This window comes from Schistocerca serialis, chromosome 5 (assembly GCF_023864345.2).
Source record: "Schistocerca serialis cubense isolate TAMUIC-IGC-003099 chromosome 5, iqSchSeri2.2, whole genome shotgun sequence".
Lineage (NCBI taxonomy): Eukaryota > Metazoa > Arthropoda > Insecta > Orthoptera > Acrididae > Schistocerca > Schistocerca serialis.
In genome coordinates this window covers 103,822,076-103,847,653 of record NC_064642.1, presented here as the reverse complement: position 1 = coordinate 103,847,653, position 25,578 = coordinate 103,822,076, and the positions used below count along the sequence as shown (strand labels likewise).

General features: G+C 43.5%; 1 protein-coding gene and 1 pseudogene across 1 annotated transcript in view; one reads left to right on the top strand and one right to left on the bottom strand.

Moving 5' to 3' along the window:
* The window catches only part of LOC126481344 (nephrin-like), a 990,728-nt gene that overhangs the window by 152,209 nt on the left and 812,941 nt on the right, over positions 1 to 25,578 (top strand). The window lies entirely within an intron of this gene.
* On the bottom strand, positions 7,908 to 8,025 carry LOC126483021 (5S ribosomal RNA; annotated as a pseudogene).

Sequence of the window (25,578 nt, the reverse complement as noted above, 5' to 3'; positions counted from 1 at the left end):
GGGACACTGAATAGTGCACGGTACATCCAAACCGTCATCGAACCCATCGTTCTACCATTCCTAGACCGGCAAGGGAACTTGCTGTTCCAACAGGACAATGCACGTCCGCATGTATCCCGTGCCACCCAACGTGCTCTAGAAGGTGTAAGTCAACGACCCTGGCCAGCAAGATCTCCGGATCTGTCCCCCATTGAGCATGTTTGGGACTGGATGAAGCGTCGTCTCACGCGGTCTGCACGTCCAGCACAAACGCTGGTCCAACTGAGGCGCCAGGTGGAAATGGCATGGCAAGCCGTTCCACAGGACTACATCCAGCATCTCTACGATCGTCTCCATGGGAGAATAGCAGCCTGCATTGCTGCGAAAGGTGGATATACACTGTACTAGTGCCGACATTGTGCATGCTCTGTTGCCTGTGTCTATGTGCCTGTGGTTCTGTCAGTGTGATCATGTGATGTATCTGACCCCAGGAATGTGTCAATAAAGTTTCCACTTCCTGGGACAATGAATTCACGGTGTTCTTATTTCAATTTCCAGGAGTGTATTTCGGATTTAATACTGAATACCTTCTCGTCCACTTTAGTACAGACTAAGGGTTCTATTTGATCTTGAATTTTAATTACTTCCGTGTCAAATCTTTCGTTAATGTCATCAACTTGTCCCTGTATGTTGGCAATATTGCCATTGATGACAATAATTTCGCTTTTGAGGTTTTTAATTTCATTACTCACAATGTCTACTTTTACATCAACCTTCTCAATCTGTTTACTAATATCACTACCCTGTGTTGCAATTAACTGCCCCTGTGCTGCAATTTGTGCAGACAACATTTTTAACAAATCAGTCACATCTGGTGTCTTTTCACTTTTGGTTTCAACTGCATTTTCGTGTTCAGATTCTACACCCCTCTCAGTTTCTGGTGATTCGAACATATCCCGCGATTCATTGACATAACCACTGTCTTCGACAACATCGCCCATATTGTCTTGCTTAGTACGCGCGACACACATAGCTTCAATTTGTTTATTGACGTCTGCGTGATAACGTACGTAATTTAACTCGCGCGTCATGCCATCTGTTGGTGTGCTGCTTGAACTGCTCTCGGTTGCATTCTGCTCTCGCGTGTCTAGATTTATTTCTAGTTTCCTGTCCATTTTAGCTATTATTAAGTACTGATACCTTTTATTTTTAATTTAAACTGAACTTTCACTACTAGTTCTGTCAAGTAGTGTACAGGTTCGTGCCGCTGGACGTTTTATGTTCACTCAATGTTTGTAAAATGCTAACTACTTATAATTTTTTCCGTCTGTATGTGCAGACTGAACAACGTCCTGTCACGGTCGCCACGTATAACACTCCCCGTCTGGTAACTACTGTACCATAACCTCAATGCCAGAAGCAGGTTGTAACATAAAACAATTTTGTAAAAGTAACTATGGCACAAAGCAACAGAGCAGTGTTACCCTCTGAGAGGAATTTTGTTAAGTTGACCGTATTGTTCCTAATGGAAGTGGCTTATCGGAAATGAAAGTCAGAATTACGTTAATATTGGAATAGTGACAAACAAAATTTTGCCTAGCTATACTGTTTATAGAATAAGGGAAACGGTCGCCAGCCTAATTAGGCAAGAGAAAGATTAACATTCTCGTTTATGAAAGTAGGTATAAGTAACTATAATGGACAACACAACAGACACATCCTAGACTTAGCAACACGTGAGTGCAATGAACTCTAACACACATATGTTTTAAGATTGAAGCTAACAGTTAGAGCAGCAGGAACTATTTTCAAAATTATAACAGGTACAGAAAAACACTATCACTTTCAGGGTTTACACAAACTGAGTGGTCTTTATACTGTTAATATGCACACAAGAGAGACAAACACTTGGCATACAAGAGAATGTAACGTTTCACAACTGCAGCTTTCTCACTTTTACTACAACGAAACACAATGTTGACAAAATTGCAAGGAACTGACTCTCCTTTTTAGAATTTACTACGGACAACAACGTGATCATTTACTTTATAAGACTCAGCCTAAAGTTTGAAGTTGGTAACAGCACTTTAAATAACAGTTTCAATAGGAAAATTATTATTGGACAAATAACATTTGCTTTAACTCACTCTGTTACCACATTAGCTTTAACTATCTTTCTAATAAGTTCAAGAGGCATTATTTAACAAAGCTCTAGGCTTCAACGTACTTTCAGTAAGGACACTCGGTAATCACTTTACTTCAAACGGAGAGGACCCTGAGAGGTGTTATGATGAGGAGTAAAATCAAGGTAGGTAAATAAATTTCGATATGAATTACCTTATATTTCAGCACACTAACACATCCATTAGGCTGATCCTTCACTGTACATCAATATAGTATTACGTTACAGTGATTGCGCAATGTGGTGGCAACTGCATGTTGGTAGGTGGAATTACAGGTAGAATTGCCGGACTTTATCGTATCTTCATGGCGATGATTCATACAAATTCCAGAATAGATCCAGCTATTTATCCACCCATCCGAGGCATTGGAAAGAAGCAGTAAAAGCCTCTCTCTGAATCAGCATGATATGCACCTTTACATTGACAGTGCACAGACTGGTAGCTCCTTTCCGACTGGTGGCTCGTCTCCTACTGACTATCAGTTCCACCTTTTCCACCTATGCCAACCACAATTTGCGCGTGCTACGCATTTCCGTTCCGGAGGGGAACCACTACACCATTTACATACAAACTAACTAAGAACCCTAAGTGAGGATCAGCAATTTACATAACAGCAAACAAATACATTAAATAAAACAGAACATTTTCACATATTGACACTTCTACAAAAAATTATTCACACAAAATTACAATTACATACAATAAGTTCTGTTCCCTCCAAATGGGACAAAGAATACAAATTGCATTTACACTACTTTGCATAGAATCAAATCACGACATCAAAGGTTTGACAAAGAAAAGAATACACAATTTTATGCTATCGATTTGAACACATTCACAGGCGATCAACAATGTAACATTAAATAAAGCAAAATGAATCCATACAGCATAAGAGCTGTGGTGTTACACGCTTCAAATGTGCATTCTCAGGAATTTCTTCCTAAATTTAAAACTTATATTTGATACCTGTATACTTCACTTAATCAGGAATGCTCTTTCATTCAGTGCTAATCTGTGTCTTAAGTCCTCCTTGCTTCGCGCGTCTTGACTTATTCTGCTTTAAGGTAGCGCAATTCCTTAACCTTCCATTTCATGGTCACTAATTTGATGGTAAATTTCCCGCTGTTCACATATCTGCTACTTGTCATTACTTTTACCTTCTTCCGATTTCCTCTCAATATATATTCCGTATTCATTAGACTGTTCATTCCATTCAGCTGTTTCTGTAAATCCTGTCTTCCCTATAGCTTACTCCTTAAAAAAAATGGCTCTGAGCACTATGGGACTCAACTGCTGAGGTCATTAGTCCCCTAGAACTTAGAACTACTTAAACCTAACTAACCTAAGGACATCACAAACATCCATGCCCGAGGCAGGATTCGAACCTGCGACCGTAGCGGTCTTGCGGTTCCAGACTGCAGCGCCTTTAACCGCACGGCCACTTCGGCCGGCTAGCTTACTCCTATTTTTCTCATAATTTCTAACATCTTGCACCAATTTACATTGACGAACGCTCTTTCTACGTCGACAATTACTATGAGGATGTCTCGACTATTCTTCAGTCTTGCCTCCATTATCAAACGCAACGTGTGAACCGCCTCTCTAGTGCCTTTACCTTTTCTAAACGAAACTGGTCGTCTTCTAACAGGCCCGCAATTTTCTTTTCCATTCTTTTGTATATTATTCTGGTCAGCAGCTTCAATGAATGACATGTTAGGTTGATCGTGTGACAGCTCTCGCTCTTATCGTCCCTTACGACTTTCGGAATTGTGTGCCCACCATTTTATCGAAAGTCTCATGGCACATCGGCAGTCTCATCTGTTCTACACACCAACTATAATAGTCGTTTGGTTGCCTCTTGCCCCAAAGACTTTAGGAAATTCGATGAAATGTTATCGCTCTTTTGCCTTAAATGATTTCAAGTCTTTCTTCTCTCACATGGTCAGACAAAACCTCCCCCTCACAGAGTCCTTCAGTGTTCTCTTGCCACTTGTCCGCTCTCTCCTCTGGGTTTAACAGTGCATTCCCATTGTATTCTTAATGTTACTACCCTTGGTTTCAATTTCACCGAAGGTTGTTTTGACTTTTCTATGTGCTGATTCAGTCCTTCTAACGATCATATCTTATTCGAATTCTTCATACTTTTTATGTAGCCATTTGACCCTAGCTTCCCTGCACTTCCTGTTTCTTTCATTCCTAAGTTGTTTATATTCCTGTTTTGCTGTCTTTTACTGAACATATTTGTATTTCCTTCTCAGTTGAAACATTTCTTATGTTACCGAATGTTTATTCGCATTTATCTTCATTGTACCTTTGTTTGTCAGTCCAACATCTGCGACTGCTCATTTTAGACATATCCACTAATCGTCAACTAAACTGCCTACTGCTGGATTCTTTACTGGACTGTCCACATCCTTAGAGAACATCAAACGAGTCTCACCATTCCTCAGTATTTCAGTACCCCAATTACTTGCACACTGATTCTTCCATACGATTCTCTTAAACATCAGTCTACTCCTCATCGATATTAAATTGTGATCTGAATCTACATTTGCTCCTGGGTTCTCGTCACAGTGCAATATCTGATTTCGAAATTTATGTCTGGCCATTATATGTATTCAGCTCGAATCTTCCCATGTTTCCTGGAGTTTTCCAAGTTTACCTCTTCCTCTTGTGGTTTTTCAAGGAGTATACGCTATTAAAATCTGACATTTTTTGCGGAACTCATTTAGACATTCTCTTCTCTCTTTTTACAGCCAGGACGATGCTCTCCCGTATAACTTTCTTCTATTCGTACCCCTGTCGCTTCGTTCCGTTCCTCCGCTTAGTAGATTTTCATCTCCCTGTAAATACTGAATTACATGTTCCATATCCTCATATATTTTCTCTATCTCTTCATATTTTGCTAGCGATGTCGGTATGTAAACTTGAACTACAGTTGTCGGAGTTGGTTTGCTCTCAGGCTTATGATAACCAGCTTATCACTGAACTGTTTATAGTCGCTCATTCTCTACTCTACATTTCTCTTCCTAACGAATCCTACTCCCATCATACCATTTTCTACTGCTGTTGATTTTACTTTCTATTCTTCTGACGAAATATCCTTATCTTCCTTCCATTTCACTTCACTGACCCTCACTATATCTGGCTTGAGCCTTTGCATTTCTCTTTCTAGATTTCCTACTACGTCTTCGTAGGAAGTTCCCTCTTGGAGATCCCAATGGGGGACTAATCTGAAATAATTTGTCAACGCATAGACCTTCACTACACTTATTTTCCATGACTGGCCAAATGTCTAATGGATACACTTATGTGTCTTTAGTGATCATTGCTGATGCTTCCGCCTTTTAGAGGCTCTATCCTCTCCCCTCCCACGCCCCCTCCCCCTACCCGCACCATTCGGTTTCATATTTTCATCTGTGAACCGCTAATGCCGATAACGTATCCTACCGGGACAAGTGGCCAATATGTCATTAATGAGAAGCCGAGTTCATCAGCTGGGTGACGGTTCAGTTTTTTAAAGGGCATGTCACCCCTCCAGACTAGGAGGGGCATTTACAGTTTTCCCAGGAGAAATGGGATATGATGGAAACGATCATGCGAAGCAAAAATGTTTCTTAAAAAAAAAATGGTTCAAATGGCTCTGAGCACTGTGGGACTTCACTTCTGTGGTCATCAGTCCCCTAGAACTTAGAACTACTTAAACCTAACTAACCTAAGGACATTACACACATCCATGCCCGAAGCAGGATTCGAACCTGCGACCGTAGCAGTCGCGCGGTTCTGGACTGAGCGCCTTAACCGCGAGACCACCGCGGCCGGCTGTTTCTTAAAATTTAGGTCTAAAATACATACCTAAACAGCTATGAGCACTTCATCATCTTCGATACTGTGAAACACATCTCTTCTTGTGAAAAATGTTGGCTCTAAGCACTATGGAACATTTGAGGTCATCAGTCCCTTAGACCTAGGAGTACTTAAACCTAACTAAGGACATGACACACATCCATGCCCGAGGCAGGATTCGAACCTGCGACGGTAGCAGCAGCGCGGTTCCGGACTGAAGCGGCTAGAACCGATCGGCCACTGTGGCCGGCTGAAAAATGTTCTTGGAGTATAGATTGTAGAGCCCGTGTTTGCTAGATAGTTTTACTTGTTGTGGTCCATAATGCCCCCTGCTCATGTTTACTAGACATTTAAGCTTCGAATCATCATTCCTGTCATATCGCCCATTCTTCTTGGAACACACTGGATGTTGTATTTGAGGATGACCTGCAACTTAGGAGGTCGAAATCGGTAACCCAAATATACTTAAAATTTCAAGATAGATGGTTGCCACCTTTCCTCGTGAACGTGACTTGTGATAGTTTTTTCACCTCTATGCCTACATAACATTGTACTTGGACTCAGAGCCATAGAACGAAGCACAAGTCTAGACTCCCGGGCAATTATTTCGATGAATCGAAACAGATCTTCATAGGCATCGGCTTATGAAGTCATCTTGGTAAGGCAACAGAAACCGCATTAAAGTGAAATATAACGAAAATTGTTTTCTGAGCTCTGTTATCAAGTATTACTTCTTCCACCACCGCTCGAAAATTTTGTTTGTGACGTGCTGCGTTCTGAATGCCTGCGGAGAGCATTTTATTGCCCGGCGCTCGCCCCGTCCGGCTCAAGACCCGGCTCGTCCTTGAGGCACTCGGGACGTCCGAGGGCGGCGGAATACCTCAACTGTCTTGAGCCCGCACCCGCGCCGGCCACAGCGTGGGCCGCCCCCAGGAATTCCGCAGCGATGCCTGGCACGCGCCCCCAGGCTGCACGTCTTCACCAGCGCTCGGCCCACTCCCCTCGCCAGCTCTGGCCGCGCCTGGCCTCACGGTACACAGTTTAAGGCCGCCGGTATGCAGCCAACCAAACCACCCACCCACCCACCTACTCTCCGCCGTTGCTCCAACATCGCTGCCCGACCCGGCGGCTTCGCCCAGTTCCTCCCTCCCTTCCTCTAATTAATTCCTCCCACGCTACGAAACTGGTACCTCGTCTTCGACGCACCCGGCTGTGTATCTGGTATGGCAGCTTCGCAACACAGTCATGGCAACGTAAATACTGTGTACAAGCCTGCATTTCGGCTGTTCAGAGGACTTTCCATTTTTAAACCTTCCCGATGTCACTGGGTAATGCCAACTACCCAGTGCTACCATCATCTGAGGCAACAGGTTGATGCTGCTGGGTTCCACGTCAGTGCAGAGGTATACAGAACGAAACAGAGTGGGGGCTGGGGAACAGGCTTTTGGTAAAATTTTGTAATCTAAAGCAAGGCATGTTTGACTAAGACGCATACAGAATGAGCTGAGGCATTGTAAGGAAGCAAAACAGCCGAACAGCTTCTTGGGACGCCTCCACCTCCTCCTGTGACATCGCCAGATTTTGCTATTATGTTCCTGTGATAGTTTGCTCCTAACGAAAGTAATTTATTAGTACCACGGCAGTCCCAAAAATCCCTCGACATTGTCTTTCACTGTTAGGTTTCTTTTTTTGCCTTTTGCACACCTATACACTCTGTCTTCAGGCCACAAGTGGCCATCCGACCGCCGTGTCACCCTCAGCGGAGGGTGCGGATAGGAGGGGCGTGTGGTCAGCACACCGCTCTCCCCTCGTTATGATGGTTTTCTGTGACCGGAGCCGCAACTATTTGGTCGAGTAGCTCTTAAGTTAGCATCATGAGGCTGGGTGCACGCCGAAAAATGGCAACAGCATATGGCGGCCAGGATGGTCACCCATCCGAGTGCCGGGCACTCCCGACAGTGTTTAACTTCGGTGATCTGACGGGAACCGGTGTATCCACTGCGGCAAGGCCGTTGCCCTTTCGCCTTTTTCGCCGATGTTAAATTCACTCCTTTTAACTCTTTTCTCACATTATTCACTGACTGTGAATGTCATGAAGGTCGCTACGACTGGTATATGACATATGAAACTTTATGCCAGACCGCAACTCGAACTGCGTTACCCGCTTATCTAACATAGACATGTGTGACAGTCCACGACTTTATATCGTAGCCTCCGTCTAACTTCCCAACATTACCTTGTTTCCGCTTAGATGGAATGACATGACCACAAGGAATCGAGACTATTTTTAGCGTCGTTTCATAAGCCGCGAAAGGGCATGTGGTGTTATAAATGACCTCGATTCCTTGTAGTATTCTCCCTAACCGGGAATCAGGTAATATTGCGAGTTTAAAGGGAGACATACATAAGATTATGATACAAGGTCGTGGACTGTGACATATTCAAATTTGAGTCAGGCAGAGAAGTGTTCACGAATAGCCGAAGTGGTTCATTGAAATAAATGGTTGTAGCTCCGTCGTAAGTTGAACTGAAAAGTACAGACTTTTTTATTTCTTGATGGTGACTAGTTTTGGACGCCTTTGTCTATTTTCAAACCATCCTATAAAGAAGATTACAGTTGACATGATAGTTTTAGACAAACTAGGCACATATTCGTAATACAATTGTAGGACACTAATATTCGCATAAACTATAGAAATTTGTCATGTTTACTGGCTAAACAATACATTCTGTTTCTCTTTATAAACTTAATTTAGATTTCAAAATCCTACAATGCCAAAAATTCTTTTCCTAAGATCGATCATTGTGCTTCAGTGTATCGGATTACACAGAACTGCTATGCGTTACGTCGTTACATGACGTTGCCCCCAAAAGAAGCTGCAGTTGCATGAGCTTCCATAAGTAGTTGTACTGTTATGCGCTACATATAATGTGTCCAGCCCATAAAAAACTACATTTCCGTACTACAAAAATGCTCAAATGTGTGTGAATTCCTAAGGGACCAAGCTGAGGTCACCGGACCCTAGACTTACACACTACTTAAACTAACGTAACGTTAAGGACAGCACTCGTACCCATGCCCGAGGGAGGACTCGAACCTCCTTCCATACCGCAACTCAAAACTAGAAAGTGCGGCAGCCCCCACTTCAAAAATAAATTAATTAACCTGCCAATTTACAAGAAGACTGCCCCTTAAGCAGATCATCCCCATAGTAATTCATTAGTTTATATTCAGTCCTCTAGTGGAGAAGAAAAACATCGTATTGATTATGATAACGTGAAACCACAACGTGCGGCATTGTGCTCAAAGACCAAAGAGTAACGCGAACGACCAGCGTACAGTAAATCACCCTTAGACAAGTCATTTACAACACATTTACATAGTTTTATGTACTGTGCTCTTCTGAGGAAAAGTTACATATCTTCTCTGTTCCATATTACATGTGGTGTATTTTGCTGTTTTTAAGTCGACCACACCACTTTGATTACTGCAGGGGCAGGTTCTGTACTTGGGCAATCGCCTGTATTTGTCGCACATACAGCACAGAATGTGTCTAGTAAGGCAAGTTGTAAAAATCGTATACCTTACACGTATATTAGTGTACTATAATTTTACTACGAATATGTGCCTGGTTTGTATAAAATTGTCATGTCAACTGTAGTATTCTTCGTAGGATGGTTTGAAAATGGACAGAGATGTCCGAAACAAGTCACCCTCAAGAATTAAAAAACTGATGCTTCTCAGTGCAACTTACGACGAAGCTGTAACATTTATTTCAATTTATTCAAGTTGCGGACTTATATTCGCCTACGGTTTGCTGCTAATAGGAAGTTGTTAAATCTAACGCTTGCGATAAGTAGGGAATCCACGTTCGAGTCCCTGTCAAACACGAATTTTAGAAGTCACGATTGTGTAACACATCTATATGCATCGCAGCAGACGTAACGAAATATGCATTCAGCGAATAATTTGGGTAATATACCACTCAGCTGATGATAGTAAAATCGTAGGTAGGTTTCAACTGTTTGCCCTGCTTCATTGTAATGGGGTCATAGTGAAGCACTTTGGACTCATTCATGGTGATTAGGAAGCTAAAGAAGTCATCCGGATGGCTTGATGAAGTTTAACATTATTGCGGCCTCGTCTTTCAAGACGTTGAAATTTGACCCCCGAGTTCATTTCACTTTCAATACTGTCGCCTCAATTGTGCTCCGTGTATACCAGGACCTACAAGATTCTTTCGATTTCCGATTCTTCACAGAGAGATACTCGGCCACTTCTTCGCTCGTAATTCAGACTTTCCTAACTACACTCGATGTGTCTGTATCTCCTAACCACAGCATTACAATATGTTGAATTTCTGACGCACACATTGACCCCCACGGCATTTATGTTCTTACATCGTTGTTTCCCTTCAAAGAAAAGAAAATTTTCTCCACGATGCCCCAATCAATGGGCAGCGACATTTTGCTTTGGCCCCTTCAGCGGCGAACTGCGGTACTGTGACGCAGAAGTTTCAGTGTCAGCTGAGATGTAACTGTAAACACAACAAAAATTTCATTCCGTAACATTATTCCTTTGTCGTGGTAGTTAAATTCTTTCATTAACCTTCGTAACTGTGAAAACCACACCAGGTAAAACCGAACTTCGCCTACAGAAGTTGGGAGTACATTTAATGATTATTTAGTACACATCACCGATGGTCTCCGGTTGATCGTTACAGAATAAGAATGTCATGATGATTATTCGGTCTGACCTCAGTTACCTGTGATTGAGTGAAACTACTCTTATAGACGTGAGAAATTCTATAATACACCACCACCAAAACTTGCAATATCCAGTAACGCAACAACCATCAGACAAAACACGATCCCATTCATCTGGAAAACGGCCGTTGTGTCGTGTTACCATTGCATTCTTTGTAACTATAGTTAAGGGAAGAAAAGAAATGATTGTATGGCATTGTAGGCCGGGATGTACCATTCGGGTTCGGAAGCCAAGTGCTAGTCATATTTCATCCGGTGCCATATTGGATGACTTGCGGCCAATGGTGAGGATAAAAGGATGATGATGACAACACAACACCCAGTCCACGAGAGAAGAAAATATCCTATACGGCCAGGAATCGAAACCAGGCGCAGTATATGGGAGGTAAGGACGTTACCACCCAGCTAAGCAGGCGGACTATAATTAACGGACGTACCTGTCAACTGTTCATCAATACTGATATCCGGTGCTAACTCGCACGAGGTCGCTGGCATCCTGCACAGCCTTGGGTAGAGCCCTCCTCAACCCATCGATACCACATTTGCATGGCGACCATTGGAGTCTTACAACGTCAGCGGAAGTAGCTAGGAACGATATACCAAAGTCTCATAAGATCCGACACGTAATGGCACAGCTCCATCATCAGGACTTTACTTATTAGGCTAGGAGATTGACAGAGGCGTGAACACGCCAGGAATACGTATCTGCCACTATTGTTGGTATCTTTTGTACGTAGCATCAGAACGAATCTCCCACACATGTTGTTTCCACTGTTATATCAACATAAACAATCTTCACAGAAAACACTAAGAGTTTTAATGTCATCTAAGAAAACCGTGTGTGTTGATATAACAGTGTTAACAATAAAAATGCGTCAAATGGCTCTGAGAATTATGGGACTTAACTTCTGAGGTCATTAGTCCGCTAGAACTTAGAACTACTTAAACCTAACTAAGGACATCAGACATATCCATGCCCAACGCAGGATTCGAACCTGCGACCGTAGCGGTCGCGCTGTCCCAGATGTTAACAATACATGGAAGAGATTGCCTGTGATCCCGTGCACGTTGTAAACTAAAAAGATTAGAAAATGTGTGTTTCTGGAGTGTGTCGATGGCCGTGAAGGTTCGTACATACGAGCTGAGGTCCTGACAATGAAGCTGTGCCTTTGAAATGCACACTGAAATAGTCAAAACGCCACTGAAACCATGGTGGATGCGTTATATTATCGTGATTTCTACATCAAAACTGCTCTGTATACGTGTGGTTGCCTGTGAGAACGACAATTTCCTTGTAAACTCACCGATGTATTCGCTGTCAACAACGATGAACATGGAGCGATTTACGTATCCTGAAACGACCGACATGCATCTACTAGACGGGTCTGTGAATGAAGATGGAGACCTGCAGTGAGAGAGTATCGACAGCGCTTTTACAATCGGAGGGTTTCAGAACACCAACTAAAAGGATATATGAAGGTGGTATCTGTTCTTTCGGACATTTCCGAAAGAATAGATACCATCTTCATATAGTTAAGGCTAATCGGCCATTGACCTTCTTCTTCTGTGCTGGATGCACACGCATTGTCCGAGCTCTTACGGGACTCGGTAAGATTGCCTGCCGCGGGTAATGAGTAATGGGCAGGGGCACTACGAATGTAGTGTGTAGACATTAAGTTGGGAAAGTGGATCTCACGGCGAGCGTGCAAGGGATAAATCCCTGTAGTCGCACTATCCTCTATGCTCTCGGTGGCTGAGATGGATAGAGCGTCTGACATGTAAGCAGGAGATCCCGGGTTCGAGTCCCGGACGGGGCACACATTTTCAGCTGTCCCCGTTGATGTTTATCTTAGCTTAGCTTAGGGTCTCGATTTAATTATCATTTCAACTGATCGGATGTCTGCAACGCAAGAATGCTTGATACAGGTCGCAATAGAATGGCACGATCTCCGGAAATGGAAGACGAGATTCTGCAACATGTTGACAAGTCAAGACGTACTGCACACGTCAGACACCGTCTTGTGTCGAATGTGTTACATGGCCAGTAGCTTCATGCTTTAGATCTTCATTATTTGGCAGCACTAGCACCGGGGGATTTCTCCTACGTGTGCGCTGCATTGCACACAATGCCCTTTACAACATACTGCCTTGCGCCTTTTATTTGTGACCGAGGTCCTGTATAGCAACAAGGCTTTGTTTACTCGCATGTTTGCCGCACGGAGTGGCCGCGAGGTTTGAGGCGCCTTGTCACGGACTGCGCGGCCCCTCCCGCAGGATGTTCGAGTCGTTCCTCGGGTATGGGTGTATGTGTAGCTCTTAGCACAAGTTAGTTTAAGTTAGTTTAGGTGGTGTGTAAGTCTAGGGACTGATGAACTCAGTAGTTTGGTCCCTTAAGAATTCACACTCATATGAACATTTGAACTCTCATGTTTGGACACACCTAAATCCACGAGGTACGCGACCTCATGATCACCAACAGCGATTCGGTTTTAATGTGTGGGCCGGCATTCTCTGTGACGGTTTGATTAGACTTCACATCCTTTCATTCCTCCGCAACAAACAAACATGTCGTATCTTCGTGGAACATGTGTTGCTAAAACAGTTGAAGGATGTACCTCTGATTGTACTTCCAGCACGATGGGGCGCCAGACCATTTGAGCATTAGTATGAGGAATCATCTGAGAGCCACCTTCGTGAATCGTCGGGAATCGATGGACTGACGTAGGTAGCCGTTTGGTCTGAGCGCCTAGTTACCCGACATAAATGGGCATATGTAGCAGAGTTGTATGAAACTCTTGTGAGAAGTAGGGGAAGACCTGTTCGCTAGAATCGCCGCCGCTGCTGGTACCTTTTGTGGTCACGCCATGAATCTTCTGACGAGCATGACAGTCAGTGGTCCGATGATTTACTGCGTCCACACAGACCAATGGCCGTGCATTCGAGCAGTTGCTGTGAATGTCGCTGCTGTAATTAGCGTGCTAGACTACCCTCCATATAAATCGCCCAAGCACCAGCGACCAAACGTACCATAACTAAATACACTTGTTTTCGATGTCCTCTACCTTCTGCATTGATTAGAATGTATAGTTTCGGAACAGCCTATATATTTGTATTGACTGCATTGGAGAAGCAGTTATATAACCAGTAAATTGTTCAAGGACCAACTCCACATCATACATGCAAATGCGATCGGATCATAAAGCACTTTCTGAGACCCACCATCGATTGCAAAGAGCAAATTTCGAAGCGCTGGAAATGTATCCCCTGCACGACCAAGTTGATACATAGGTATTATAACTCCGTTGAAGGTGTCCTTAACTGGTTGTCTCACTTCTTAAAACTAACCATTTTTAATGACGCTCTGAGTGATAGTGATGTTCTTTTACTTTTGTACATATTATAGTGAGACAACAACATGAGCACTGGACAGTGTTATGACCAACAACCTATCATCTTGAGACTAATACCTCATGCGGCTCTCATTGTATTGTCAATGATATTGGATGGTCGAAACCGATGTATGTGGCTATACATACAGAGGGGTCCAAAAAAAGTATCCACTGTTTAAAAAGTCCATAACTTGCTAACTAATTGGCGGAATTGTCTCATTTTTGGTGAAAGTATAGCTTAAAGTCCAACTTAAAGATATCACTGTAGGTGTTCGAAATGGTCGCCATTAACATTTACACACAAACGATGCCGCCGAACTGCAGCACGAACTACCGACAGCAACGTGTTCAGTTGGATATTTGCACATGAATGTACGATGGATTCTCGAAGTTCATTCAATGTGCGTGGCTTTTGTCGATAAACGACGTCCTTTAGTGTTTCCCACTGGTAAAAGTCCAGAGGAGTTAGGTCTGGGGAACGTGATGGATACTGGACAGCACTTCTACGGCCTATCCATCTTCCTGGTACATTTTCGTCGAGATACGCCCTAACACGATTTTGGTAGTGGGCTGGGGCACCATCTTGTTGAAAGTAAACTCTTCCGTCTCCATACAAGTCTCGGATGGCAGGTAAAATAAATGCCTAAAGCTTCTGAAGGTACACCTCACCGCTAACTGTGCCGTCAAAGAAGAATGGTTCACGATAAGAAAACCCTCACCACACATTTACTCCTGGGAAATTCACGGCTTTGTTTAGATGGACGTTCGGATTTTGGGCGGCCCAGTACGTAGATGCTATTGTGGCGATTTACTGTACCGTTGTGTTTGAACTGTGCCTCGTCAGACCACACCATCATCTCTGAAAACTCTTCATCTTTGCGCACCATGTTAGTAAACCACTCGCAGTACTCCATTCTACGATTTGGGTCGTCCTCTTTCATTGCGTGTAGCAATCATGGGATGTAGCACTTCCACTTTGCTGTCTTCAAAATTCCCCGAGCACTTGAGCGACTCACTCCAGTTTCACGGGCACACTGTCTCACAGACTTCTGTGGTGAGCGAGTGAAACTGCTGTAACACACGACGGGAGTTAGCTGGACTTGTTACCGTTACAGGTCGTCCAGATTGTTGTTTGTGTACATCTTTAACACAGCCTGCGGCTTCAAATTTGTCTCAAATGCGACGAATCGTTAAACGTGTCGGTGGCTCTGTTTGATACTCATTTCGCCATTCCCGTTAAACCTCATTAATGTTTTCGTACTTAAATTACCACTTCAAGACTGACTTCCTTTCATCGAATGTAAGCCTTGCGCCAGCCATGTTTACTTGAGTAACTAGGTGCAACTAAGAACAAAACACTATCTGGCGGCTGTCATCTGACAAAACAAAACAACGCAATAAAACGCTTGTGTGGCGATTGCCGGAACTACAAACTATTACACTATCAAAGATGAGACAACTCCATCGATTAGTTTGCCAGTTATGGACTTTTAAACAGTGGATACATTTTTTTGGACCCCTGTGTATCAGTCACTCCTTCTGATATTTAGAAAGTCCGATTTACTGAAAACATTGATTTATTCCAGCTGAGGGTCGCGAGTGTTGAGATCACTCAGAGGATGTAACTAAAAATCTCTCTAAAGGTAATGTTGAAAATTTTGTCATCTCTAAACGTGAGCGATTACCATTTATCAAGTAAGTTTAGCTATGCGACATTGACACCGAGTCGACTAAAATATTTCGGCGCTATGCATGCGCCATGCTGGTTATCACAGCTTGCTGTGAGGGGAGTAGGGAATGCCCTGGCGTTCGCCCCTTCAGCTCTCTCTGCTTTTATCTTTGACAGTAATGTAATGACATCGCTCACGCAGAGTTCGGAAGTAACAAGACAGATACATCTAGAGATACAGGACGACAGATTCGGGGGGAGAATGGGAGGTCATGAGGGTGGGTGGAGGGGAGGAATGGAAAGAGGAACGGGAAGACAGGTCTGCAGAGTAGCTTTCGTTATCTCTTACGTCATTGATATCTTCTCTCGCGTCCGCCGTAGCACGGAGGGGGTGGAGGCGCTGACAGTATGAGTGCGACAGACATCGGTCTGCCTTTGAAGCGAGGCGCCTAGTAATAGGGTGGGCGGGGGTCTATAATTACGGGCGCGTTACGGGCGACGCGTTGGGAGCCGGGGAGTGCGCGCACGCCACCGGCGTCGCCCCTTCTTCTAAAGGGGGAAGGAGGTCCGTGGAGCTGTCAACTGGGCGCCGCCGTCAAAGCCGCCCCAGTAGCAGTCAATAATTGTAATCCCTCGCGGAGGTCAGCAGTGGAGGGTGGCAGGGAAGACGGACGTGCCGGAGGGGAGCGCCGGCACGGGGCACCTGGGACGCGTGCGTATGTGTCACGGCCGTTACTCGCGCCGCGGCGCCGGCGTCAGCACGCCTCTGGGAGCGGCCGCCCCTGAATCACTGGGGCGACGCCCCTCCGCGGGCTCCGGTCAGATATTTATGAGCAGCCATCAGCGCGGATTTCGCTCGCCTGCACCGTCTGCCGGCACTGGTGAATTACGGCGTCTAAAACGCCTTCGTGACGCACCGACTACACTCTCTCAGGACACTGCGTTCATTTTACGCAGTTAAGTCAGAGCATTATGACCACCGACCTAGGAATGACTGTTAGTCAGACATAAGTGCGATACATGTAGTACCAGTAAGCGTGCTGTTCGTGTGTAGAATGGCGGAGACCAACGATCAATCTGAGTTTGACCGAGGGCATATTGTGATGCTCGGCACGAGCATATTGGAAACTGCAAATGGTTCAAATGGCTCTGAGCACTATGGGACTCAACTTGTGAGGTCATCAGTCCCCTAGAACTTAGAACTACTTAAACCTAACTAACCTAATGACATCACACACATTCATGCTCGAAGCAGGCTTAGAATCTGCGACCGTAGCGGTCGCGCGGTTCCAGACTGTAGCGCCTAGAACCGCTCGGCCACCCCGGCCGGCTTGGAAACTGCACTCCTTCGTTTTTCGAGGAGTATTTTGTGGTTTTCGTCATCAACACAAGGCGAAGTCTACGTAAAACCAAGTCCAGACGTAGTGGGTTTGGGCAACTACCCCTCGTTACAGATATCGGACGTATTAGGCTGTGCAGATTGGTAAAACAGTGTAGGCGGCGTGCTGTAGCGGGCAGAGTATGTGTATGTCTGACCACCGAGTCCACCGAACACTCTTAACGATGGGTCTCCGGAGCCCACGACTCATGCATGCGCCAGTGTTAACACCACGACATCGGTAACTGGGCTAACTGAAAGTCGTTTCTTTACGTAACAAAATTGAGCAAGTCTTTTATTTAACCAGTAACCCCATTTAAATTTAAAAATTTAGTATTTCTTAATAAGTAAATGCGAACTCAGTGTTTTCTGATTCATTTATTTTCTTGTGAACTGTGATGCTGTGAAAAAGCGTGACAACCTTCTATTGCGACGCCAGTGATTATTTGCTTAAATTTCTTTGCCAGTACCTTTCTTATGATTCTGGAGATTCATTGCCCTAGTGGGCTGGTGACCAGTTAATTATCCCCTTTGCAGCTAATCAGTTTTTTTTATCAGTAATTTTTGTAGTAAATATCACGTGGTACCCTTTTCCCCCCTTGTCCGGTTCGTGAGCAATTGCACTATATTCCACCCATTTCAAAATTATCATCGGTATTAAGCTAAAGTTTTGAATAGGTTCTTGTCCCAGATGATTCTGTTGCACACTTTCCTCTAACTAATCGGCGTTTTTTTCCTTCAGTGGCGATAGCCTTGTGCATTGTGCATTGAACCGGGGACCTAGAAACGACGGGGAAACTTCGTCCTGCCATAGCCCTCAGTGGTTCACAGCCCCACAACAGGCTACAGCAGTCCACCCACCCCACCGGTGCCCCACACCCACACTGAACCCAGGGTAATTGTGATACGTGGAGACAGTGTTTGCGCAGCAGTCGCCGACATAGTGTAACTGAGGCGGCATAAGGAGAAACAGCCAAGCCTTCCTGCTCAGGAAGCAGGGCGGGCTTAACGATAGCCTTACTCACTGTAAAATTTCGCCGGCCGTTGTGGCCGAGCGGTTCGAGACGCTACAGTCTGGAACCGCGTGACCGCTACGGCCGCAGGTTCGAATCCTGCCTCGGGCACGGATGTGTGTGATGTCCTTAGGTTAGTTAGGTTTAAGTAGTTCTAAGTTCTAGGGGCTGATGACCTAGAAAGTTAAGTCCCATAGTGCTCAGAGCCATTTGAACCATTTTGTAAAATTTCATTAGGCATATGCGTGAGTTACATCGCAAACCACCAGGCCGTTTAGGAATGGGGAGGTTACAATATAATTCAATCTCTGCTTTGTTTATCGTTGCTATTGCTCTGCTCTGCATCAATACCAGTAGTACCGCAGGACTGTTCTTTCTCGTCGACTAAGAAGTCAACTGCGCTACTCAGCCTCAAGCTGTGCTCACCATTGAATACCTACGGCACCCTTCTCCCTGTTGCCATTGATAGCTAATACTGTGGTTGCATGTTAGACAATGTGTGATGCACTAAATGCCGTAAACATCATTGACCTTTTGCCAACTGAACTCAAAGGGTTCCTTGTTAGGCGGTTTGCTCTTTACAAGCACAACCCGTTAGCTTGACGATATTCCACTTCCCCCCTCCCTTCCAGCAGAAAAAGAAATCATTACCTAGCCTCAGTACGTACGACGAGTACGAACGCATACATTTCAATTTTTGTCGTCAGAAGTCTTCTGACTGGTTTGATTCGTTTCGTCACAGATTCGTTTGCTGCACTAACCTCTGTATCTCAGAGCATCACTTCCCCCTACGCTCTCAATTATTTGCCGGATTTATTCTATTATCGACCTTCCCCTACAGTTTTTATCTTCTACACTCCTTTCCAGTACCACGGTGGTTATTCTCTGATGTCACAACATACGTTCTGTCACATTATCCCTTCTTCTTGTCAATGTTTTCCTTCTGCTACTTTCGTCTCCGATTTTACGGACAACCTCTTCGTTCCCTATCTTATCAGTCCACCTGATTTCAACTTCTTTGCTTACCCTTGCCTGACATTGTTTCGTGCACTAACCTCTTTATTGCAGAGCAGAACATTATGCAATTTACTAGAATTTAAAAAAAATTAACGCGTTTACATAAAACAATCAAAATAAGATGACTAGCTAGTTTCGGTTGTCCTTGCGGTGGTCATGCGGTTCTAGGCGCTGCAGTCCGGAACCGCGGGACCGCTACGGTCGCAAGTTCGAATCCTGCTTCGGGCATGGATGTGTGTGATGTCCTTAGGTTAGTTAGGTTTAAGTAGTTCTAAGTTCCAGGGGACTGATGGCCTAAGATGTTAAGTCCCATAGTGCTCAGAGCCATTTGAACCATTTTTCGGTTGTCCTTAAGTTAAAAACATCTTCAGATCATGTATTTACGGAATGCCGATTGAACACAAACTAGATATACCAGTAGTAATCATTTGTTTGTGTGGAAACTAACATAAATAAGAAAATGTTTGAACAGCAACTATAAGACAATTAGCCTGTACACTATACTCTTACGACACTCAGATTGAACAAACGAGCTGCATCAGCAGAAGTCATATCGTTTATTAACTTGCTACTGTGAGAATGACAAGTTCAATACCTTCCCTTGTGTCAAAAGACTGGGTGAAACATAAGTGAGGAGGAGGGAGGTTGTGGTGAATTTTGGTGCCAATGTGACCTTATTGACGCACCTTACGCATCATATGAACTTCTGATCTCTGGCCTTTTTCTCGCATATGTCGACACCTTGCTGACAAGCGTCGCCGAGGTGGCGGGTGAAGCCGCAGGGTGCCAAGCTTTTGCGGAAATACAGAGGGAAGTTTTTGGCACCTTTGTGTGAAACTTCAAACACACCCGTCGCAGAGGGAGACAATTACGGTGTTTCGAAAAACTGATCCTTTAATTTTGTTGCACTGCGTAGTTACCAAATAAAATAAGTTGCAATCTCGATGATCACGGATTTTTCTGAATGCACGACTTCACTACAACAGGTCGCATATCTCCGTTTTGACTATGTCAAACAGTAAGGCTAAAATCGAAGGATTTCCAGCATGCTGGAGTAATGACATGACAGCAACTTGTGTTAACACGTTTGATGTAGAAAAGAGCCTAAGTTGCGAAATTCAGTTCATTTTCTTTAATTGATGACCGATACATGTGTTGGAGCCCATTCTCAAATCATTCAAACGGAAAAGAATGGTGTATGTCGTGATAGCACACAAACCATGTTAATACTGTATATACTTGTGGCCAAATCAAGTTTTTATTGATCAATTGCGTATGTTGTCCTGCCAACGGTCACTGAAAAAGCTTGACTTGCACGCAAGTGCGTACAATATTCACATGGTTTGCGTACTTTCACGGAAAATGCAATTTTTCCTGTTTTGATGATTTGAGAATAGGTTCTGAGATTCGAACTGGCAATCAATTAAATAAAAATAGCTGGAATGTCGCAACTTTGTCTGATTTCAACATCAACTGGCGAATGGATATCACTGATATGATTCGCTAGTTATATGGCTATTCGCTGTGAAAGGGAGGAAGAACTGCAGGACCTGTTCAATGGAATGAACATTCTAATCAGCACTAAGAGATCTATTTATCACGTACGTAAATTATTTTGCTGATGATTTCGACGTGTTACTCAGATATGTGGACGGTTCATGTTGTAAGGAAACCAGTAATTTTATAAAATTATAAAAAAATCATGACGGATAATATAAAACCCATGTTACGACGATTTATTCGATTTACTCTTTGGATATTAGGCCGGATTTTCGCAACTGAAGTCACACTACGTCAAATACGGACTGGTCGCTACTACTTGGTATTTTTCGTTAGCGACCTAGTTGTGACTCATCAGTCCTGTAATACAATGTTCATCTTTGCATCTCTCTTCATTTACAGAAAGCAGTTAACACATACGAGGGACACAGCAGGATTGCGCTTCAAATTACTTCCATGCCAAGTATAAATGGCTCACAGGTCGTCGCGTATTCGTCAGCCCAACACCCGTAAACCGACGGCGCTCCTTGTCACTCCCCAATCGGCTGTACAAAAGGGCCAAACAACAGGTTGTAGAAGGAGGTACGCGCTTGTTTGGAAGCTCATCAATTAGGCGACGTGTTCGGGCGGATTACCAGCAGATACACACGTCAGAATGGGTCGTGCTGTCGACATACATATCCCCTTGTCGGGTTCATGGTACAGGGCTCCACGCGCGTCACACGTGTGAAACGATCCCTTCACGTGGTTGTTAATCGTGTAGGACACTAGGGCAATGAATTCTAAAGGTAGAGAAGATCCCGTCGATACATTGTTGTAGAGTTCTCACCCATAGAGATACACCAGTCCGTGCGGAATGCTCAGCAATGTTCGAAAGGTTCCTTTTAATTGGTTTTTGGATCGTAGCAGTGTGGTGTCGCCACCCCTTATTCATTCATGTATTCGTCAATGGCGATTAGTTCATCCTTTCTAATAATGATGTTTTCTACTTCTGACAGACAGTAATGATCTAACATACACTTTTCACCTTGTATGTTACTCAATTAGCGTAATTTTATCTGTAAGTGTAAGCACACAAAAGACTACATCAACTCTATTTTAAAGCTTTAAGGTGGATAACAAATAAAATAAAATAAAAGTACTACGCATTTGTAAATACGCATTATACAGACCGTTACCTTCAAATGAAGTGCATATTTATAGCAGTGAATATGAAATTTTATTAGGGCTCTTGTAATACGACGCCGTCAGTAGAAAAAAAGGCATTCATAAATTTTGGTAAACAGTAATTTTTGAAAACTCTCTCGTTGAGATATAGCTGTCTGGGTGAAAGTACTCTGCTTACAACGTGGACACAAACAGTCTCGACTGCAGAAACATTAATGTCGGCGGTAAGCGGTTTGGTCAGTATGTGACCGTCCACAGACCCTCCTACTGAAATATGAAAACGGAAATGATTTAGGGGGATGTCTTATAATAGTAGTAACGTATAAAATACGTCATATATAACAAATAGTAAAAGAAAAAATTATACCCTTGATGGTAAGCCATGACGGTGAATAGAGCGTGTGTTGTAACTCCACGAACGTCAACTACCAAGAAGAGCAACGCAGGTGCTTAAATACGTGATGCTCCGCCCATTGCTTACTGAATGACGTCAGTAGCTTCCATAGTAAATAACGGTGCCACTCAAGCAGTATTTTCACTGGCACTACGATCTAGAAGCAATCTGCAATACCGGGCACAGGTTTCTACTTGTTGGCCTGCATGCTAGTACCTATTTAACGTCCAGTCGCTGTCGCCACTCTGAAAACTTTTTTTCGATGGCGCATGTGGATACGACAGTGCCTCCTCCATGGGAACCATTGATATAGCTAAGCTACACTATCTTAGCTGGCATACAATCTACGAGATTGCGATTAATCCTTACAGATGGCTATCGGTGTTCTAACAAGCGATTATGTTTGCATATCTCTTTTATACACATTTTTATCTGGTATTGTCGAAATGCTATTCATAGTAATTGCTTTATACAATGTAATGTACCTTGTTTCATTGTTATTAGCTACCGTGTACCTGTTGGGTATACATCTTACTGTAATAACTGTTTTACGCACTGAATGTCTGATTGGCAATCGCTCTCGTAATTCGGTAGGCAGTGGGTTTAGTTTCATTTAATCAACAACTGAGTTGATCTCCTTAGTGACTGACCTTCGTGGCGTTACAATATCCACACCATTCACCATAACCGTCCACCATCATGAGTATAATTTCTTCTTTTATTATTTGTTGTATATGATGTACTGTGTGTGTTATTACTATTATCACCCTCTAAATTCATTCTACGTACATATTTCAGTATGAGAGTCTGAGGACGGTCAAGTATTGACCGAAACAGGTTACCATCGACATAAATGTTTTTTCAGTCGTGATTGCTTGTGTCCATTTTGAAAGTATTTAGTAAACATTGTGATCGTCTCTCAATTTCCATAATGCGTTCAAATATATGTACATGTACTGTTATTAATCAATTAATCCTCTGCTCACTCAGACAACACCGCTTCGTCAAGCAATTGCAATGTCACAACTTTGGGGTAACTGAGGGTGGTAGCAGTCTGAAACAGAACAGTCAATACGAGGTGTTCGAAATGGTGCGAACTTTTAACGATATGTACTTATGGGGCAGTGCCCATTATTGTGTCCTTACTGGAGATGGTGTATTGAGGGCTACCAAAGCGCTGATTACCAGTTAATAATAAGATCGGTACGTATGCGCCCCTAGGTTCCGCCCCACAGTATAACTATTGGCTCTTGAGCAAATCAGTTTGACGACCACTGGTCTAGATCCAATCAGGAAACGTTTTCTTTATTTGAAATTTTTACTTGACTTGCACTGAATTTTAACCAAAACGATATTCAATATATTTTATTGATTAATATTTTCCTGAAAAGCACAAAAATAAAAGGCAGAGGAAAATCTGAGGTTGGAAATAAATTTCCAAGAAGAGATTGTAAGGCGCACACGAAAAACTCATATACAAAATTAGATCCATTTACCTTTTCACTGTTGATGATTGACACGTGTTGAGGTGATATGCATAGTAAAAAGAGGGGAAGAAATAATTATTTCGGCATCCTGCATATGTTACAAATGCCGCACTCTTACGACTACTTATCTGAGCAGTAATATTACCAGGGATGGAAGGAGCAAGGCAGAAGTGAGGCGTAGAACAGCTCAAGCAAAGACTGCTTTTAACAAGAAGAAAAACTTATTAACATCTAAGAGCATCAGCCGTGAAATCAGGAAAAGATTTTTGAAATCATATGTGTGGAGTGTGGCATGCTATGGGTGTGAAACATGGACGCTCGGGACAGAGGAAGACCAGAAGCTAAATTCTTTTGAAATGTGGTGCTATAGACGCATGCTCAAAATAAAATGGATGGACAAGGTCACAAACGAAGTGGTTCTGGAAAGAGCAGGTGAGAAGAGAAGCTTCTCGAGTTTCATTGTTAAAAGAAGAGTGCAGTTTACAGGCCATCTATTAAGACATAAAGGACTCCTGAACACAATCATAGAGGGATATGTCGAGGGATAAAGACCAAGAGGAAGACCACGACTGAGGTACATGGACCAAATCGTGAAAGATGTGGGATGTAACACCTATAAAAAAATGAAGAGAAAAGCTAAAAGACGCACAGAATGGCGACAAGCTGCCATTGCAGCTGTTGCAAACCAATCCTAGGATTGACCACTACAGAAGAAGAAGACATACAAACTTCGTTTGTATTCCTAAAAAGTTCCCCCTCACCCACAGTTTGGCAGCAACTCGCATGAGCTCGTCATTTATCCGAATAGTAGTGAGAATAGCTGGTGACGCCCAGTGCAGTGTATTTTGATGCAGTATTCTCGGGTTGTTATTTTTTTTCTTTCTCAAAAAAATGGTTCAAATGGCTCTGAGCACTATGGGACTCAACTGCTGAGGTCATTAGTCCCCTAGAACTTAGAACTAGTTAAACCTAACTAACCTAAGGACATCACAAACATCCATGCCCGAGGCAGGATTCGAACCTGCGACCGTAGCGGTCTTGCGGTTCCAGACTGCAGCGCCTTTATCCGCACGGCCACTTCGGCCGGCTTTTCTTTCTCGATGAGATAAGAGCAGTTTTGAAGTTCTCTGGTTCAACTGATCACGTGACGATAAAAGCAGGCATTATAGGGCTGCACTAGTGGAGGGCATTTCAGGGGAATCACTTTAACACTGCCACAATGGCAATCCTTCTTCATCTTGAAAAATAAAGTCGTATACTTGTGGATTCGTTTGTCTTCCCCATCAGTCAACTACCAGAAGAAATTTGTTCTCCTGCACTTTGAGAATTTTGTAAAACATTGTTGTAGGTTTCCCAGATTTTGATGAAGTAATGACGAAATTATTCTATATTTTGCCACATACTAATCTATGGGTTTTTGAATCTTCGATCGAAAAGAGCCAGTACTCTATTGTTGGAATGTGTGGACGACAACTATTATCCAAAAAGGGTCACAGCATAGTGCGCTGTTTACGAGATTGTTACTTTGTTGGTATTTCTGTTTATTTGCACTATATGTAAAGCAAAAACCGAAAAAAAGGAGTTTACCGCATGGGAACTCAATCTAACGACTCTCTTCATACCATTCTGTACTCTTTCCGCTGCGCCAGTCGCTGCCTGGAAACCAGGCTCACATAAATGGCTCTCGTCTCACCCGACCCGCACCAAGACAGCTGTTTTTTCTAAACGCTTGACCATTTGAAGCTCATGGCGCTTTCACTGGTAGCCAGGCCCTGAAAATACCACAAAT